The 21,473-nt window shown below is 40.4% G+C and overlaps 1 long non-coding RNA gene across 1 annotated transcript in view; it reads left to right on the top strand.

The window, feature by feature from the left end:
* LOC311520718 overlaps positions 1-20,876 on the top strand; it is a 39,954-nt gene extending 19,078 nt beyond the window's left edge. Inside the window, exons 2-3 of the long non-coding RNA XR_014711676.1 lie at positions 8,871-9,023; positions 20,048-20,876. This is a non-coding gene — a long non-coding RNA (uncharacterized lncRNA). The remainder of the gene's footprint in view (positions 1-8,870; positions 9,024-20,047) is intronic.
* Positions 20,877-21,473: the final 597 nt, after the last annotated feature.

The following is a 21,473-nucleotide window of genomic DNA, read 5'->3' as shown; positions in this document are numbered from 1 at the left end:
CCCATGGGCCCTCCCCTACCCTGCACTTTGGCTGTCTAAGAACATTTCATGTAGTCTCACTGCAGGCACCAACTTTCTGATCTCTCACTATCTTTTGTTATTAGAGCTGGACAGGAATCTTTCAATGGGAGATTTTTTTTGTCAGAATATGTCAATTTGTTGAAACCAAAATGTTGTTGGAAATAGTTAATTTCAACTTGTTTCCAAACTTTGAGTAACATTTCAAAATTTTCAATTTGTTTTGACTTTAGAAATGAAAAATTCTACTTTACTGGTTCAAAATTACTTAAGAAATTTAAGATAATTATACTAAAAATAAAAAAAATGGCCAAAATCAAAGCAATGTTTTGACTGACCTGGAGCGAAACTTTTTGGATTTTTAATTCTTGAATATTGGAGACTGATTTTTTATCCTCATTCAGTATCTCAAGTTTTTGCAGGATGGAAAAGTAGTTCCCCAACCAGCTCTAGAAGGAAGTTTACTGTATCCAGACTGAAAAGTTCTGATGATGCTTCTGAATGATTAACATTAAATTTATTTTAGTTTATAGGGGAGAGGCATGTTAATTGACTTCCATTTGGGTTGCATGAAAAATTAAAGTGGAAATAATACCCCCTGGCTCTTTTGTAGCACTTTTCATCAGTAGATTCCAAAGTGCTTCACATTCTTTAATGTACATAGCCTCACAACACCCCTGGGATATGGGCTTCCCTCCTCTAAGATGGGGGAACTGAAGCTATGCGACTTGCACAGGGTCACATAGGAAGGTGCTAGTAGAACAGAGAATTGAACCCTGGTCTTCCAAATCCTAAGCTAGTGCCTTAACCACAGAATCATCATTCCTCTCTAATGAGATTTAGCTCTGGTCTATATTAGACAGATCCATGGAATGCAGCTTACATTAACCTAACTCTAAATGTCTCTACTAAAATGCAGCTCCCACCACTGTAACTTGCCCACTACATCAGTGTAATAACCCCACCTCAGAGAGGTGTAGTGCTAAGTCAAAGTAGTTAGGTCGATGCAAACACCTAACACTGCGTCACTTACATCAGCTGTTGCTGCCTTTCAGAAGCCATCCCACAATGCCCCACACTGATAGTTAAATCGGTGCAAGTGCTCCTGATGAGGACACACACTGCCGTCAAAGGAGTGTAGTGTGGACATGCAAAAGCAGTTTAATTACTGCAGTGGCTGTAAGTTGACATAACTTGGTCGACTTAATTTTGTAGTTGCAGGGCCGGCTCTAGGTTTCTTGTCGCCCCAAGCAAAAACAAAAACAAAACAAAAAAATAACCTCCAAAGCAAAAAACACAAATAAAAAAAATCACCTGGAATGCCACCCCTGGAGTTGTGCCACCCCAAGCACATGCTTGGTTTGCTGGTGCCTAGAGCCGGTCCTGTGTCATTGAGACTTGCCATTAGTCACCTAGTACTCAAGCCAGAAGTGTACAAACACTTATTCACATAGCTGATTTCCTACCCTTTTCTAATAAGTATTTACCAGACTTCAGAGTGGAAGCAAAAGCCATACTTAATCCCCCTGTCCTCAGTTCTACATTGTTGTGCTTGAACCAAATGAAGGTTATGTTACCATGATTCTTCCTTTGTTAGGGTTTGGGATCATTATCTTGTTTATCATGTGAGAATAGGATTTACTGTAGTTCTATCAGACCTAATTCTAGACTTTTCTGTCTCCCAGCAAGAATTCCTGCCACATGTTTGGCTTCTGACTTTCACTATGCAGAGTCTTCAACAGCTTCATAACATATGCTCGTTCCTGACCACATTCCACCATCTTCAGAAGGTCTTTTCCTGACATTTGGTGTGAAGGATTTATGAGAGAGTGTCAGAGTAGTTAGGAATGATGTTGCTGAAAAAGATTTCAAGTCTTGAGAAAATGTGAGATAATTAAATAACTTCAGAACAATAGACACTCCTAATAGATTGCTGGGCAAGGTATGTACATGCTTTGGACCAGATTCTGGTCACAATTACCGCAGTAACTCCACTTTTAATTTTAATTTTAATTTAATCTAAAATGGTATAATAATTCTGAAGTAAATGAAATCAATCTGCCTCTACAGCTTTGTTGCTCAACAATATAATGTAATCCTAAAAAATTGGAGTAGCTGAGAAAGTTAGCTGCCTAGCAGTAGGTTTAACTCAGTCTAAAGTATGGATTATATTCGAAGTGTTAAAAGGACTATATCTGTGCTATTTGAACGTGGTCAGATGAGTGTGTGAGTGTTTTAAATAAAGTCCAAACTATAAAGAAATTATTCCCTGCAAATTTTTCTAGCTGTCTTTAAAATAAAAAAAAAAAGCCATGAGTAAATTAAGACAACACATAGTTTTGCTTTTATTCCTTACATTAAAAGGATGTCTATCAAAAAGTTAGTTTAGTCACCACGCCTAAAATATGATGCAGAATATGCCAATATAGGTTGTTGTTTTTTTTAGCCTAAACCAGTTTCTGAAGAATCATTTCCAAACACATTTTAATACCACACATCATCATAATATTTGAGTACCTTCCAAGATACATGCTGAAGCAGTGTAATGTAAACCTTTTGTAGTTTACAGTAACCTGCAGTCATCCTACAACCTTTGTCTCCTTTTGACTATAGTCTTCACATAAAAGAAATTGACATGTTTAGAGTTATGGTCTTCTTCAAAACTTATAACTACTACAGCACCTGTATTTCCATTCATAATGGATTCAAAATTCACTTATTTCAATTAAGTATGGAGCATTTGAACCCTGCTTATTCTGTACTATAAATGGTTTTGAGAAGTGGTAGAGCTCCCAAGCCCTAGCATTATGGACAGCCACAGATTTTGTAATGGGCTTCTCCATATTTACTTAGTTGGTGCAGTGCTTCATGTTGAGATAACCAAGGATAACTGCCATTTAACTCCTTTTCTTGATGTGGTGCAAAACAAGCACAAGTTGTAGATGTTTTCTTACAACAGCTTCCGCATTTCAGCTTTTTTTTTAAAAAAAATGGATCTGGTTGTTGTGTTGTTCCCAGACAATATTAACATGGATTCCCTCAGCCTATTGATGTCTTCCTGGGTGTAGTGACTCCTGAACATAACAGCCATACTGGGTCAGACCAAAGGTCAGTCTAGTCCAATATCCTGTCTTTCAACAGTGACCAATGCCAGGTGCCCCAGAGGGGATGAACAGAACAGGCAATCAAGTGATCCATCCCCTGTCGTCCGTTTCCAGCTTCTGGCAAACAGAGGCTAGGGACACCATCCTTGCCCATCCTGGCTAATAGCCATTGATGGACCTATCTTCCATGAGTCTATCTAGTTCTTTTTTGAACACTTTTATAGTCTTGGCCTTCACAACATCCTCTGGCAAGGTATTCCACAGGTTGACTGTGAAATACTGCCTTTTGTTTGTTTTAAACCTGCTGCCTATTAATTTCATTGGATGGCCCCTAGTACCATCTGTTATGAGAAAGAGTAAATAACACTTCCTTATTTACTTTCTCCACACCAGTCATGATTTTATAGACCTCTACGATATCTTTTAATCAAACCCCCACCTGTTTACACTAATTGAGCTCTGATTGAAAGACAGGCAGGAAACTAATTAACTGAATGGGGATTCATCTGAGGGGCTAATTTAGGGTGACCAAATAGCAAGTGTGAACAATCAGGAAGGGTGGGGGAAAGGGAATAGTTGCCTATATAAGACAAAGCCCCTAGTATCAGGCTGTCTGGTCGGCTAATGGGGTAGCAGTATCATCAGCAGCTAGACACAGACGGAAAGGAAGTGTAGGAGGGAGAGTTGGGAGCCTGAAGGAAAGCAGAAACAGGCAGGACTGTAACCTCCCCCAGACGCAAATAGGGAGCTGGCAACTCACTGTAAATGTAAAATACAATAAGACAACAGTGACTGAGGAGACCTGGAGTGGTTGTGGTCTGTGGTTAAGGCCTCAGGGGACTCAGAAGACCACCCTGTGATAGGGAGACTAAGCTGATCTCACACAGGGGTCAGCAACCTATGGCACACATGCCAAAGGCGGCATGCAAGATGATTTTGAGTGGCACTCATGCTGCCCGGGTCCTGGCCACCGGTCCCGGGGGCTCTGCTGCCACCCTGGGGTCCCAGCTGCTGGCCTGGGGCTCTGCTCCTGGCTTCGGCCTAGGCTGTAAGAGGTGCAGACAGGGGCAAGAGGGGGCACAGCTCAGCACCCCCACCTTAAAAATTGTTCCAGGACCGCTGTACTGAGATATTTTTAAGTTCTGATTTGCTGCTTACATCACTATTACGTGGAACAGCACATTGCGTTTGATATTGTGCGTGCCATCTGACGCGATTTCCCCCCTCCCCACTGTAAGTTGAGGGGTACAATTGATAAAAACTCAGCTCCTAAGAAAGCAAAGTTAGATGTCCGTTCATTTCAGCCTTTTTGGACAGACACATTTGGATTTATTCAAAAGAAGGATCGTGCTGTTTGTGCTTTCTGTTGTGAAAGCGTTGTTTGTTGCACATCAAGTGTTCGATGACATTTTCAAACGAAGCACCAGAAACCCTTTCTTGACAAAGCAGACAAGACTGAATCGATCAAAAAGGCAGTAGCAGGATATGAGAAGCAAAGCAGTGTTTTTAAATGCTTAAGCATAAATAAAAATCAAGCCACAAAGAAGGAAGTTACAAAGATTGCACAGTGCATTGCAAAAAACGGAAAGCCATTTACAGATGGGGAAATAAAAAAATAGTTTTTGGAGTTTATGTTGCAGTTTGGAGGTTATGTTCAATGATTTGCCAGATAAAGATGCATATCTAGAATAAAAGAACTGCCTGTCTCTGCGAGAACAGTTGAGAGACGCAAAAGCGAAATGGCAGAAAACATTAACGAAAAGCAGACAACTGCATTAAAAGATGCAGCGGTATTTAGCGCTGCAGTTGATGACAGCGTGGATATAACTGACGTTTGGCAGTTGTTGCAAGTTATTGTGCTTCCGATGAAATCCAAGAGGAACTTTGTTGCCTAAAACACCTGCATAGAACAACAAAGGGGGAAGATAAACTTTTGTAAACCATTTTGAAGAACGAGGAGTTGACATCAGAAAAATATTTTGTGTGACAACAGATGGTGCTCCTGCCATGGTCGGAAACAGAATGAATTTGTAAAGTTACTTGAAGATCAGATTGGCCACCCAACAGTCAAATTTCACTGCATCATCCATCAAGAAAACCTGTATGCTAAAATTTCTAATGCAGAGCTTAATAATGTGATGAATACAGTGGTGCAAATTGTGAATGTCCTCGTTGCTCAATCTGCTTTGACTCACAGGCAGTTTCAAGCACTGCTAGAAGAGATGGACAGTGCTTATAATGACATTCCACTTCACAGCAACATTTGGTGGCTAAGTCGTGGCAAGGTTTTGATGCTCTTTGTAAACTGTTTTGATGCAATCAAGGCCTTTTTGTCGGAAAAAGGACAAAACTACCCCGAACTGGATGAGGACAAATGGCTGTGAAAGCTCACGTTTCTAACTGACATCGCCGCTCACCTAAACGAACTCAACCTCCTTCTCCAGGGTGCAGGGCAAACGGTTCTGGATCTTTATGAAACCTGGAAGGCATTTGCTGTAAAACAGCAGTTTTTTCTTGGGATATTCGAACTTTGACTTGCCGCTACTTCCAACACATAAAAGAGCTATTGACACGTTGCACTGTCAGTGTCGATGAGATTGGAATGTACATGCAGGAACTGGAATCAGAGTTTTCTAACAGATTAAGATTTCCAATGATTTGGCCCAATACTTTCTTTTCCAATTAAACCTGAAAAGTTCAATGAAAGTGACTTGTATTTGTCTGTATTTCAGTGGATGGGTGTGGAAGATTTCAAAATGCAGCTCATTCCGTTAAAAAGCTCGGAATTGGGGGCATCAAAGTTTGGAGTTCTGCGGAGTGCACTTAAAGCTACCAAGAGAGATCAGGGACCTGCTGGAAATCCCTGCCAGTGAAATTTAACTGTCTGAAGAAAATTGCATTTGCAATGGTTTCAGCATTTGCATCCACATACCTGCGTGAACAGGTATTTTCACACATGAAATCTGTCCTCTGCCCCTCTCGGAGCCAGTTAACAACTGATCACTCAGAAGCCTGTGTGTAGCTTAAAGTATCCAAATATGTACCAGACATTGGAAAACTCAGCAAGGAAAAGCAAGTGCAAGGATCACACTAAACTGATAAGATCTGTATTTTTATTTAGTTTTAAATGAAGCTTCTTAAAATTTTAAAAACCTTATTTACGTTACATACAACAATAGTTTAGTTCTACATTATAGAGAGAGACCTTCTAAAAACATTAAAATGTATTACTGGCACACAAAAGCTTAAATCAGAGTGAATAAATGAAGACTTGGCACACCACTTCTGAAAGGTTGCCAACCCCTGCTATATATTCATATTTATGCACTGCAGTGGTTGCTCTTAGGAGACTGTTCAGTCCTGCCTTATCCCCACATAGCAAAGAAATCCATGACCTCTGCACATTTCATTGTGGCCATGTGACACATGTATAAAACATGACTGTTGTAACACTGCTATAATGCTCCAGTAGTGAGAAATTGCAAATGAGTGTTCCTGGCTGCACACCAGGGCAGTGACATTTGGTCATTCTGACCCCAGAACAATAGAAGGTGTACAGGTAAACAGACAGGTCAGTCCCAGTGTATAGCATTACAGTGTGGGATAGCAGTAGGAGGGTTGAAAAATGAATCAATACAGATGCAGCCAAACAAGATTTCCCCTCCCTCCCCTCTTTGGAAATGAATTTAATCCATTTTCAAAGTGGCTTATCCAATTCACACTAAACGGCCAGTTAATTTTTCTTCTGAGTTGTCATGTGCATAGAAGCCATTTTGATTTTTAAAAAATCCACTATTAGTGCAAAATAAACCCCCTATAGACAAATCCTAAAATCAGGTGTTCGTGCTAAGGGTTAGGTAGAGTGTGATACTGCTCTGGCTAAAGATTTTTAAATTGTATATAAACTGGTCCAGTTAACTTGAAGAAGAGTAATCGCTAAAAAGCTCCACGGAAATTTTCTTTTCTCACTTCCCCTTTCACAGAAAAACCTAAGGGCTTTTATTTGCATATAAAACATCATTTCTTACTAAAATGAGAACTTCCGCTGGTCTTACTAAGCTCTCAGCTAGCACGGAACCAATGCACGGAGTCCTGCACACTTACACAGCCCTGGCATACAACCTGCATCGTATAGGGAAGGAAAATAACTGGAGCATACCTGCTCTATCTCCAGCTGTTGTTTGGTCGATAGGCTGTTCTCACATATATTGAGACTGACAGAACAGGAAGCACCTTTCTGCTGTAATGAGAGACTTCCAGGCCTTAATTCCTTAAGTTGGTGAAGCAACTTGTCCCACAACAAGGAGTCAGAAGAGGACTGTAGCATGAAAAGCAATTAACCAGGGCTTCAATAAGATGTGAGTTAAAGTAGGCCACTACTACTCTGTTCCTTGGCATATGTAGACTGTTCTCAGTCGTACCAAATGACAGAACAAGAAGTAACGATCTCAAGTTGCCATGTGGGAGGTTTAGGTTGGATATTAGGAAAAACTTTTTCACTAGGAAGGTAGTGAAGCACTGGAATGCGTTACCTAGGGAGGTGACGGAATCTCCTTCTTTAGAGGTTTTTAAGGTCAGGCTTGATGATTTAGTTGGGGATTGGTCCTGCTTTGAGCAGGGGGTTGGACTAGATGACCTCCTGAAGTCCCTTCCAACCCTGATATTCTATGAAGTCTCTTGGAATTATATGGGATACTGATTTAGGTTTACAGACAGCAGGTGAACTGGATATATGCCAAGCACCAAGAAGTCTCATGGCCCTCATCATTGTTATTTTTGGAGGGAGGCCCAAATTCAGGCAATCCAGTACTCTAAGCACACCATAATATAAAATACCTGTAGTCCCATCCCACAGCCTTGCACAAATGCTAGGGAGCTAGCTCTGACTTTGAGTGCCAGGGTCCTCGTCACCTCTCCCAGAGATACAAGGGCAGCAGCTTGGTACCTCCATCTCCCACCCTTTCCCTCCCCTCCCCTCTGAAAGCGGATGTTGGCTAGGGGCACTAAATTACTCCGTTATCAAAAAAGTAGATTTTTCCCTTCCGCTTATTTCTTTGGATAGAAAGTAATTTCGTTTAACAACTCTGAAGAAGAAGCCCTCTATCAATTCAATATGTTGTACTGCTTATCTCCCAATACTTCACAGCAGCATCAAGTTCTGATTTTGTACTTAAATCCAATACTTCTAGTCAACTTCCTAGCCTGTATATGTACCGCACCAGGTAAGAAACATTCAAAGCTACCACAAGAAACCATTGAGAGAGAGACAGAATTATAGTCAAATTTAAAATCCTAAAATGAGAGATTACTGTTTTACAAATGGACCTCATGAACCTGGGCAGATTCATGAGGAACATGCATTCATCAAAATGGCAACATAACTAAATACACCTAAACTAGAATTAGATTGATTAGACAAAAATTGGTGAAAATCATGATTTTAAAGGAGTGGTTCTCAAACTTTTGTACTGGTGACTCTTTTACACAGCACACCTCTGAGTGCGACCCCCCCCTTATAAATTAAGAAGGCTTTTTTATATTTAACACCATTATAAACACTGGAGATGAAGCAGGATTTGGGATGGATGCCGAAAGTTCACGAGCCGCCCCTCCCCCACCATAAAAACCTCACAACTCCCTGTTTGAGAACCCCTTGTTTTAAAGGCTAAGCAGAAAGGCTATTATCATTATGTTAAAGGGAAGATTATTGATCTGGCTACTTCTCTCTTTGTTTACTCTTGGCTAAAGAGAGATCAGTTCACCACCTCCAGGAGGCCTGGGTACTCCGTGTGCCCCAACTCTACTACCGGTCTTGGAGCTAGAGCACGAAGCATTTTAGCAGCTTTGCACAGAGGCCTCCCATGTTTCACTGTACACTGAAGGATCAGTTTACCAAAACAGGTAAAAGAAAAATACTTAACACGTTCATTGAACTTGCACAACAGTAATAAATAAACTATTAGCATGTGTCAGCATTGCCATTCAGGTGTCATGTCACACATTGTAACTGCGGAGCTCTGTTCTCAGCTCCCTTCAGCATTGCACCGGCAAGAATAAGGTGGTGCGGGGTCTCTGGACTTAAGCTGAAACAATTATTGGAATAAACCATCAGCTTTCAATAGTGATAGGTTGTTAGTGGAACTTTGACCCTGGAAACTCTCAGAATACCATTACAGTGCTGTGACTGAATCCATCCCTGTATTCACACCCTACACATTGTAATAATCTTTGTGCCTTTGAGGTATCATTTGAAAACTAATAACTCACTGGTCAATAATATCATGGTGAAATGTGTAGCAACATTATATGTAAAGTTATGAATTTCCCCCAAAGGATGTTGGTAGCCCATGTTCAAACCCACATAGTCCGGAGTAGGCAGGAACGGTTAAGTATGTCTATCTTAAACAAAGGAATATGTGTTTACTTCAATTTACATAAAATTAGTAAACAAAGTCCTTGAGATGGCAAGAGGGAGACAAGGCAAATCTGCATTTCAGCATACAGAAAAAGAGCATGGGGCTCAATGTACCCCCATCACTTTCTTTACTGTTTGAATAAACTTTGCTTTGAGGGATAATCCTCAGAAAGCCACTTCAAAGGGTAACTGGACTATAAAAATGGAGGGGCCAAAATATTATATATTATTATTATACATATATAAACCCCACCAAGGTCTCTCTCTCTCTCTCTCTCTCTCACTGTCACCTAAAAAGACAAAGGAACCAACCCTTTGATTTTGACTGGAGAGCCTGACCTGAGAATTTGGTCAGCCATGTTGCTGTGAACCTGTAGTTAATATTTTACTTTGAACCAAGTCCAATTTGTTACAGTTTAGTTACTAGATAGTGTTTTATCTTCATTTCTCTTGTAACCATTTCTGACTTTAATGCCTTATATGCGTACTCACTTATGATCTCTTTGTAGTTAAATAAAAAACTTGCTTTTTTAAAAATCTGACCCAGTCCAGTGCTGTGTTTAAACTCAACTGTTTAGTAACTCCAGTTAAAGTAGCTAACTGTTGAATATTGACCCTGTACAGGGGCAATGGACCTTTAATATCTAAATTTGTCCATAAGAGGGCTGGGCAGTGCAGAACACACTGACGCTCAGCGTGTGACCTGCCCATTGATAGGCTGTGAATAGCCCTTGTTGGGAGCAAACAGAAAAGCATGGTGAAGTACCCAAGGATGCGGGACAGGCGGTGACAACCCCTCACTGGTCTGGATTGCACCTGGAAAGTGACAGGCCGTTGACAAGTAAATTTCCTTAAGGTTACAATGTTAAGTTTTTTCAGCATGCTCCTTGTGTGTGTAGTCTATCAGATATCCACTCTGCATTCTTTTAGCTCTTTGTATGTCACCAACACTTAGCTTTATCCATTCTGCCATTTTCAAGGGGTTAACATCTCATATTTTCATATCTTCTGTTGCTGATTTGAGTTATAAAATGTTTACTTTTACCCAGTTCATTTTTCATGTCTATGCATGCCTTCTTCAGATCCTGATGTAGCTAGTCTTTTTTTCCCTCCCTGATCTGAGACCCTAAACCACTCCCTACCTATTGTCCTTCATAGTCCAAGGAGACTTTCTGCCCCCCCCCCCCCGACTGTCAGCGTCAATGTTTAGTCTCGTTTCAGCTGGGGTCATCCACAGTCCTCTACCTAGCCTGCTCCTACAGCACAACCTCACCACCTTCAGCCAGACACTAGCACTCAGCAGCCCCCAGCCTCACCTCCTTAGCTCAGCCCATCATACTCCAACCCAGACCAGCCACTAGTCCAAGCCCTCTTCTTTCTTTCCAGACATTTTATGGTGTAGCAGCTGCAGTATGAGAGTCTATAACTGCCCACCAACTACAGTTTTTGTCATAAGCAAAATCCTACATCCTCTTGCCCAGTCTTGTATCCTTAAAAAGCAGAGTAATGGTTTGGTTTTGTTTTTTTAATGCTACCCTACTCTCACCAATCCTTTCAGACTATTTTCTTTCACCTTGAGGAGTTTCCATTCTTACAAAGAATCTTTCTTTGTGTAATTCTCCTGGCATTGCCACAGCAGATCCTCAACTGTTTCTTGGACTTCGCAGGATTGCACAACCTCTCTTTGTGCTCATTTAGCAAATATAAATTACTTTTCTGGTCACACTGACCTGTTAAGCACTCTAAATATAGGTCACTTCACTTCTTCTATTATAGGGAGACTATACCTTTATCCTCAAGTTCGACATATTACATAGAACCTTCATTCTTTTTTCCTCTTTGATCCAAACCCCACTTTTGAAGTCCTGTTTACTCAGAGGTATCTCATTTTTTAAGGAATTTTTCACTGCTTTATCTGCCATTTCATTGTCTGGTATCCCAAGATGTTATACCAATAAAATAAAAACCAGCAGGATCTTATTAAAGGGAAAAAGGCAAAATACCACATTTATTGTGAATACAGAAAGAATCATAGTAAGCAGTTAGTTATAGCTAGAACATTCCATTCAATTTCATATTTATTCACACATTCATTCATTCATACAAACACACACACACACAGGTTCTGCAAGGTTGTTATCATAGTTACCAGCCTTAGAGTTGCTCATGCCAAGCAACTCGCCAGGTGGCCTGGACATGAGGAGGGAGCAGGGCCTTGTCTGATGCTCCTGGAAGTTGGTTTGCAGAATCAGACCCCAAAGTTCTCACTTTCTAGAGTCCATTTGTATAGGAATTTCTTCCTATGTCAGTCTATGGGAATTGCTTCATCATGCTGTTGCTGAATCAATCAGCAGATAGGACATTCCTGACGGCTCCGTGCTGCTAGATGTTATCTTGTTCTTTGGTTCTCCCATTCTTGAGGCTGGTGGGTGGATTCCAGTCTGCCCTCCAGGGGTCCTCTGGTTATTTCCACTTAATGCCTTCTTCAGCAGATGGACACTGGATTCTTAGGCTGGCACCTCCCTGATCATTCAGTTATTATCCACACCAAGCATCCATCCACATACATCCTCTATCTCTATTTTAATCACCATTGTTAACACAACAAAAGGGCGGGCAGTCTCTGGGTGCTGTTTCTGTTGTTACAGAGTATTGCTTTGAGTCTCTCTCTGTGTGAATTGCTTTGAGAACAGACTCTGTTTTAGAATGTACTAACGCAATTAGCAGTTTGCAAGTTTCACGCACAGAGGGAGAGAAACAGTACCAAAAACCAAGAGACCTCTTAATGAGTAATACCCTGGAATTTAAACTATGGGGAATCAAACTCATTTGTGATTTTAATACAGAACTTCTTTAATATGATCCAACATAATCCCCCTTTTGACACTAAGATTTATAATCGTCAGTGTCACTTTCTATGTAGCCTATTCAAAAGAAGGTACTGTGAGGCAATTTGAGATTGTGATTCCAATTCATCCCACATACATGATCCTAGTGATGTATCTTTACTACAAGGTTCTGGGGCAACAGGCAAGGTGAGGCACACCCATTTTTGAGGAGTCCATTCAGTACAACCTCTAGTGTCCAATAGCTTCCCTCCCTCTCCAGCCCACTGGCTCGAGGTCCAGGGTAGCCAGAAGGATCCCAGGTGTAATATGGGGAGTGGGCTAACCTTCAATACCTTTGCCTCCAGGGACTGTTAGTTTGCAATTTTGACAACAAAATCTCCCATTAAACAAGTCTGGTTTTACAGTACTGGGAATCTATTGCATTCATTCATTTTGATAAGTGTCAAACAAAATGATCTCTTTCTTTGCATCAAACCCTTAATATTTCCCAATATGACCCAGAACATTGTGTTCCAAAGTTGCTAGGGCAAGTATCTGCATTTCAGTGCATCCCATAGCTATGGCTGTGTAGTTTCCTATTTCTAATTTTTTTTTCTTATGCATAAGCCATGTGGTAGTATTAAGCCATTGCCAAAGATTCCATCGGGCTTTTAGGTTACCCAGACCAATTTGGACCAAGTCTACATTGGCATGTACTTGTTTTTGTATCAGTCTGTCCTGTAGCTGGGACAGAGAGCTTAATTTATTTTTCAGTACCTGCAGGTCTTTAGTATTTTTTCTTTTTTAAACACACAACAGTGCTAGCAACAAGACAAAACATAGAACACAAAACACAATTTCTATTGTGACAGTAGATTCATGGTATTGGGTTGCTTTTCAGCTGGCGTCAGCTTTTCCTGATTTTCTGAAAGACAAAAAGAACATGTTTCTACCCCTTTTGGGGTGGCAGATTATTGCTTAAAATATTTCTTTTACAAATACCCTTGCTGATTGCAAGCAAAACAGAGGACTTGCCCACACATTTTCCTGTTTTTGTTCTATAGACAGGCCAGGTTTCAATGGCTTTTATCTTTTAAGGGTTATGGGGAAATTATCCCACTGTTTAGTCATTAAATCCCTGAGTTTTCCTTCTTATACAGCAGACCAAGTTTATAATGTTTTTCCTGCTGTGTTAAGCTTTAAGTTTTATTTACAGGTAATAACTGAGAAGCATCATTACCATACGACCTTAAAGGGTTTTTCCAAAAATCATACTCACTATACGTTGTTACACGGGTACTTATTATCATTAAATTTATTAAAATTATCTTGTTATACTATACCTTTTATTTAGACAATTTGTTTGCTGACCAGGTGTGTCCTTTATCTGCAGCTCCTTTGTGCTGCTAGTTCTTTCCTTCTTTTATCATTTAGGTCATTTACATTTTCACAAACGCTTCCGGCTTTTGGATTTAAAGCCATCAGCAGCCCAGAGACTATCTTAAAAGGGACACAATCAACTTTCAGAGTTTTGATTACTTTTAACTTCTGCTTCCAAAACACACAGCAATCTGAAAAAGAAAACCCAACCTATTGTGGCTCCCTTTGGAGCCCTAATAGCATTTTAATTAAGTAACATGGTATGTTTGCATTTCTTTTGCCCCTTCTACAATATACCCTGCACATGTTCTGGGGCAAATGCACATTCCTTCCATAGTTTAACTTCTATAACATTATCCATATCAATTTCTTTTTTTTCTTTTTTTTCTTTTTTTTTTTTTTTGCTTACGGAGTTTTCATGTACCTTTATCAAAGTGACAGTCTGATTACTCAGAGCCATTTTCAGACTCAGTATTTCTAACATTGAGTCTTTTTGTTTTGTGCACCTCACCCCTGCTGTTGCTTCAGAGGGGCACTGTCTTTTTTTTAAAATTTTATTTATTTATTTTTTTTACTACAGCTCCCATCTGCTATTTTGTTACAAAAAACAAAAAACAAACAAAAAGAATCCAGAATTTTTTTTTCTATTCTCCTGATTTTGACTGCCCTGCTGCAGCCACAACTTAAAAACATTTTAAATTTTCTAAAGCATTGAGTTACCTTTTAAGGGTTAAATGCCAAATCCCAAAGCCAAAGAACACTAATTACCTGTGTCTAGCAAAAAGGTCTGTCAGTTTTGCAACTTTGAATTAAAAAGTCAAATGAATTTTTAGTGGCATTATTTAAAACAAAAACAAAACCAATTGGTCCTTAGAACTTTACATATTTACACACACACAGAGATAGATACATACATATTTTCTTTTCCTTAACATCCCTTCCACAGTGCTCTGTTTTTTATGTCTTACATTCCCTTTATACATTTGAGGCAGTTAAGTTCCAATAGAACCCCCTTATGTTTTTTTAGCAAATTTGCCTAAATTGTCCAGTCAAATGATTTTAATCAGATAGTTTATTTTTGCCTGGCTAATTTACAGACATTCCTTTGGAAAAAGGGCCCATTTTTCCTTCAGAATGGTTGCAAAGAAACCAAGAATGCTCTATCACACTTTTCCTTTTTAACATTTTCACAAAGTTTAGCTGCTTAATTCCCTCCAGCCTCTGCAGAGTTAACTTTTTTTTACTCTCTTTTCTCTTTGTAATTATACCTGCAGGTGCCATACATAGGACCTTCTCCCCCTTTACCTGCGTCCCTTCAGCCTCTGCAGAGTTAACTTTTACACTCTTTGTATTTCTGGAGTGCCTCTTTCACTATTTTCAGCTGGCTTTGGGTATTTGCAGCCAGCACCTTCCAATTGTCTGCTCCCTTTTCCGTTTGTGCCTTTTCCTCCTTACATGAGGACACGCGGAGGTAAGAATCCTTACGTGCCTCCCACAACAACCAAATTGCTGCTGCATCTCTTTTGGCAGCACTAGAAGGTTTGCATATGAGGATATATGGAGCCAATCTATCCTCTAGGTCCGAAATAGTGCAGACATCAGCTAGGGCTTGTTTAGTCCAAGGACTGTGCCCAAATTTTTGAAGGATTTATTTAAAAGGTGTAATTTCTTTAACAAAAGGTGAGGTTGGAGTTCCTTCTGACTCCATTCCTCCCTCTGGTACTGGCTTACCCCGTTTTCTTTTAAAGATTTTAACATGGATATTTCAATCTCTTTGTCACTCCTGGCATTACTTAGTAAGTGATACAGCCTAGATTCTGAAATCATAGCTTAATCTATGAGTTTTTCCCCTGCTGCCTTCCCGGAGGCCAGCAGGTCTGGTTAACCTAGTAGAAATGCCTAGCTCACTAGAGCTGGCAGTGTGCACACCAATATTTACAATAACTGAGGTTTTTTACCAATATTCCCCTTTTGCAATTCTCCACCAAAATGTTATACCAATAAAATAAAAACCAGCAGGATCTTATTAAAGGGGAAAAGGCAAAATACCACATTTATTGTGAATACAGAAAGAATCCTAGTAAGCTGTTAGTTATAGCTATAACATTCCATTCAATTTCATATTTATTCACACATTCATTCATACACACACACACACACACAGGTTCTGCAAGGTTGTTATCATAGTTACCAGCCTTAGAGTTGCTCATGCCAAGCCACTGGCTAGGTGGCCTGGACATGAGGAGGGAGCAGGGCCTTGTCAGACGCTCATCTGATGCTCCTGGAAGTTGGTTTGCAGAATCAGACCCCAAAGTTCTCACTTTCTAGAGTCCATTTGTATAGGAATTTCTTCCTATGCCAGTCTCTGTGAACTGCTTTATCATGCTGTTGCTGAATCAATCAGCAGATGGCACATTCCTGACGGCTCCGTGCTGCTAGATGTTATCTTGTTCTTTGGTTCTCCCATCCTTGAGGATGTTGGGTGGATTTCAGTCTACCCTCCGGGGGTCCTCTGGTTATTTCCACTTGATGCCTTCTTCAGCAGATGGACACTGGATTCTTAGGCTGGCACCTCCCTGATCATTCAGTTATTATCCACACCAAGCATCCATCCACATACATCCTCTATCTCTATTTTAATCACAATTGTTAATACAACAAAAGGGTGGGGAATCTCTGGATGCTGTTTCTGTTGTTACAGAGTATTGCTTTGAGTCTCTCTCTGTGTGAATTGCTTTGAGAACAGACTCTGTCTTTGAATGTACTAACACAATTAGCAGCTTGCAAGTTTCACACATAGAGGGAGAGAAACAGTACCAAAAACCAAGAGACCTCTTAATTAGTAATACCCTGGAATTTACTATGGGGAATCAAACTCATTTGTGATTTTAATACAGAACTTCTTTAATATGATCCAACAAAGATGTGCTGGGATGCACACTATTACTGTATAATTAGGTATATAGTTAAGAACAATATTTCATTGATTAGGTCATTCATGCTTTCTGAGGCTCCTTTTGTAATCACCATTATACCCAACAGTCAGGTAAGATAACAGTCATAGTTTGGCATAGATCAGTATGCCCCTCAATTTATCTGTCAAAGGCCACAGACTTGGATAGTGTCACAAAGCTCTTATTTCCAGATTCAGGGATAGAAAGAAAAGGAGGACTTGTGGCACCTTAGAGACTAACCAATTTATTAGAGCATGAGCTTTCGTGAGCTACAGCTCACTTCCTCAGATGCATATCGTGGAAACTGCAGCAGGCTTTATATATACACAGAGAATATGAAACAATACCTATTCCCACCCCACTGTCCTGCTGGTAATAGCTTATCTTTATCTTTAGATAAGCTATTACCAGCAGGACAGTGGGGTGGGAATAGGTATTGTTTCATATTCTCTGTGTATATATAAAGCCTGCTGCAGTTTCCACGATATGCATCTGAGGAAGTGAGCTGTAGCTCACGAAAGCTCATGCTCTAATAAATTGGTTAGTCTCTAAGGTGGGGTGGGAATAGGTATTGTTTCATATTCTCTGTGTATATATAAAGCCTGCTGCAGTTTCCACGATATGCATCTGAGGAAGTGAGCTGTAGCTCACGAAAGCTCATGCTCTAATAAATTGGTTAGTCTCTAAGGTGCCACAAGTCCTCCTTTTCTTTTTGCGAATACAGACTAACACGGCTGTTACTCTGAAACCTGTCATTATGCAAGGGATAGAAAGGCCATTCCTACTCTACCTGTGTAATCCACTTTAGAGTAGTCAGTATAGATTTGGCTATTCTGATCCCATCTACCATGTATAAACTCAAACTCATGTATAAATTTAGTCATCATATTTTACAGTCTTGTTCCTCAGCTCTGCAGTTCTGGGCTCCTTCTCTCTGCTTCAAAAAAAAAACAAAAAACAAAAAAACTCCTCCTCCCCTGGACTGGTGCCTACCACTCTGGTTTCCCTTCTATCTCTAGGTGTACTAGAGTCCAGAACCCTCCTCCCAGGGAATGATTAGTACCTTCCTACCATCTTTTCCAGCAGTTTCCTAACACTCCTCTCTCTTCTCAGGGAATAACTACTCTTTCTCAGCCACAAGTTCAGTCTGTAGCTAGCATCCTGGCTTTATAGACCCCCAAGTATTCCCACACAAGTAAGCCTCTCTCTAATTAGCTACCTTCAGTCAAAAGCTCCCCCGTTTGCAGCCTGATTAGCTGATAGGGGCCACTTAGCCCAATTCTGCTCTTGAACAACGAGTATGGGGATCTCACACCATCATACACTTCTCATATGAATGTTCTCCACATTTACCATACCTTGTTTTCCCCTTCCAGACAGCCACCATATGCCCATGCCATTGACCTTTATAACATCTCAAAGGGGATGGGATATATGGTTTAATTTATAAGGGCTGATATATTTAAAGATGCAGTCCTACCCAATAAGATAACTCAGACAGCTGTGTATGGTTTGTGTTCTCCCCTCTCCTGCTAATCAGCCACTTCTCAAACAGCACTTGGCCCTCACCTACACCCCATTTAATTTAATCCTCAGTCATGCCTGTTAGAACCTCATACATTAACCCTCTTGCTTCTGACATAAATTTAGGTAGCTAGCAAATTACTTTTATTTTCCCTAAAAATGTAGTTTTAAGAAGTTTCTTGCCCTGTCCCTTATAAATTTACTCATAAATCTCCATCCCGCATTCTTTTGGCTCTTAACATATCTCTGATACTTTGCTGTGACATTAAAAACAGCCCAAGGGCAGAGGGCAAGGGACACGCTGATATCTAGCTGTGAGTTTCAGTAGGCCTGACCAGCCCAGTATACCCCAAGTCATTATTGTTATTATCTGAATCTAAAAGGTGTCATGTAATGTGTTATTAGAAAGCTCATAACTCAGTAGTTAACATCATTGTGTAATGTAGGTGCAAGCAAAGTTATGGACCTAAAGTGAAATTATAATTTTTAAACTGTCTTTACCAGTCAAACAGAAGTTACCCCACCCTAAACAAAAGAATGTGATTTCTCCACCAGACAGTTACTTCCAAAGTTCTTTGAAAGACAATGAGAATGGATATACATATTAGATAAAGCTATTAAGCTAACAAGTGTGTGTGTGGGGAGAAGGGGGCAGGGAAATATACAGTGTGATTATACCCAAGCAGAGAAAAGACACTTTATCTGAGCTATAAAGAAAGGTGGGGGGAGGGTAGGTCTTAATAATAAGCAATTGAATCAACTGGTTGAATATGATATTAGTGTATCTTTTATAAGGTCTTTTATGAGTGCCTGTACCATGCTTGGGATTAATATTGTGAAATGTGTATGTTAACACTATATAGGAATTATGAATACTTATTGATATTATGTTTTAAAGTGTGAACAAAGGAATGAACAGCCCCACCCAGACAGTAAGTTGGGCAGCTATTTACCTGTCTCCTATGTAAATTAAGCATGATAGCATCAAAACAATGGAAGCCTTATTTACATTGAAATCATACAGGAGATGGGAAACACATATGAAGGGGAAAACAGCATGAGGTCATCCTGCCTCTTGAAACAGAGTAATTGAACTTTGTTTGATATAAACAAGTACAGAAGCCATCTTTAGCATGCAACACTGGACAGAAACAAGGGAACAGAACTCTAGCAAGCTGAGAAGGGGGGTAGGCATTGAAGTCTCTGGAACTGAGTATTGATGAGAAACCTTCTTAGGCAAAGACCTAAGGCAGCAGTTCTCAAACTTCATTGCACTGCGACCCCCTTCTGACAACAAAAATTACTACGAGACCCCAGGAACCCACCCAAGCAGGGGAGAGGGAGGAAAGAGAGGGCCCAAGCCCCACTGGGCTTCAGCTTTGGCCCTGGACCCCAGCAAATCTAATGCCAGCCCTAGTGATCCCATTAAAATGGGGTCATGACCCACTTTGGGGTCCCAACCCACAGTTTGAGAACTGACATCACTGACCTAAAGGAAAAAGGGTAGCACACAGCTGATACTTTTTGTGGAAGGCCCTGACTGAGGGAAAGTCATCCATGGCTGGGATAAAGAATGACTGGTGAGAGAAACCATCTTAAACAAAGCCTTGCTAGGTTAAGCTTTAGACCTTTAGAAGCATATTTTGTTTTGTTTTACTTATAACTCTGTCTTCATTCCTTATAGTTGAATTAACTTAATCCTATTCCTGTTTTGCCAATAAATTTATTTCATTTTTACCACAAACCATGAAAGTGCTGTGTTTAAAGAGTATATTTACCCCCTGTTAAGTTAATAAGGTCTGATGTGGTTTTGTCTCTTTACAGGAACAATGAACCTTGTTTCTCTGAGATGTCCAGCCCTCTCCTAGACACTTCAGGGAACATGAATCATAGAACTGGAAGGGACCTCGAGAGGTCATCTAGTCCAGTCCCCTGCACTCAAGGCAGGACTAAGTATCATCTGATGTAGGAGACCGGCAATTTCTTTTTCCATTGTGCGCGCAGACCAGGAGCCGATGGCTCGCGGACCAGCACCGGTCTGCGGACCACCACTTTAATCTAGACGATCCCTGACAGATTTTTGTCCAACCTGCTCTTAAAAATCCCCAATGATGGAGATTCCACCACCTCCCTAGGCAATTTATTCCAGTGATTAACCACTCTGACAGGAAGCTTTTCCTAATGTCCAACCTAAACCACCATTGCTGCAATTTAAGCCCATTGCTTCTTGTCCTATCCTCAGAGGAAAAGAACAATTTTTCTCCCTCCTCCTTGTAACAACCTTTTATGTACTTGAAAACTGTTATGTTCCCTCTCAACCTTCTCCAGACTAAACACAACACAGCCCCCCATATCTTCCCACATCCATTTCTAGCTCTGAGCCTGCCTTCTTCTACTTTCAGCTTCTGGGCTTTTTAGTGGGATCTTAGCCCTTTCCCAGCTGGGCTGCATTCTCATTATCCCTGGCCCTTCTCTCACTCTCAGGTGACACCAGATAAACCTAACTGGCCTCTCAAGGCTCTCTTTAACCCTATCAGGGCTGATGTGGGGTGAACACCCCATCCCACTCCCCTTTTGGTAACTTGTTGGTATAACTTTTTCCTTTGCTGTTGTAGTAGGGTCACCAATAAAGGAAGAAAACTTTAAAACAAAATGCATATCTCTGAAACCTTTATAAGAATATTAAAGTATTCACCTGTAATGGTGTGCACTAGAGTTTACAACAGTCTTACTGAGATGTTTTGGGGACATTTGGCTAGAATACTGTAGTATTAAAAACAACAACAACCACAACAGGTACGTTAACATTTTTTCTAGTTCTGACTTCCACTTAAATTCTTAGATTATGAACACTCCCTACAGTATTCAAAGTTACTCATTGCAGTTGCAAACCATTGCCTCCACACAAAACAGAATGAAAAGCTTGCCAAAAAAAAAACAAAAAACCGTAGTGCAATTTCTCACTCCCACTTGGCATAGTTGTTACCAGTCACTATCTGGCTATTGTGTACTTCAAATGTTGTGATTCACTGGAGCCCAGATGAGTACTTCAAATGTTGTGATTCACTGGAGCCCAGCATTATTAACCTTACAGGCAAACTGTAGAACCCACTTCTCTTCCTGTGTGTTTGGGAGAGAGTAGGTGGTTGATGAGCTGTAGAGTGTTGTATTAATTTCAGTGGAACATATGGGCCCAAAGAGTCAAGGTGTTAACATGATACTGTCACTGTCCAACATTAAACAGTTTTAA

This window comes from Lepidochelys olivacea, assembly GCF_965140295.1.
Source record: "Lepidochelys olivacea isolate rLepOli2 genome assembly, chromosome: 5".
Lineage (NCBI taxonomy): Eukaryota > Metazoa > Chordata > Testudines > Cheloniidae > Lepidochelys > Lepidochelys olivacea.
Note: the sequence above shows the minus strand (reverse complement) of the source record. Positions and strands in the feature narration are given on the sequence as shown.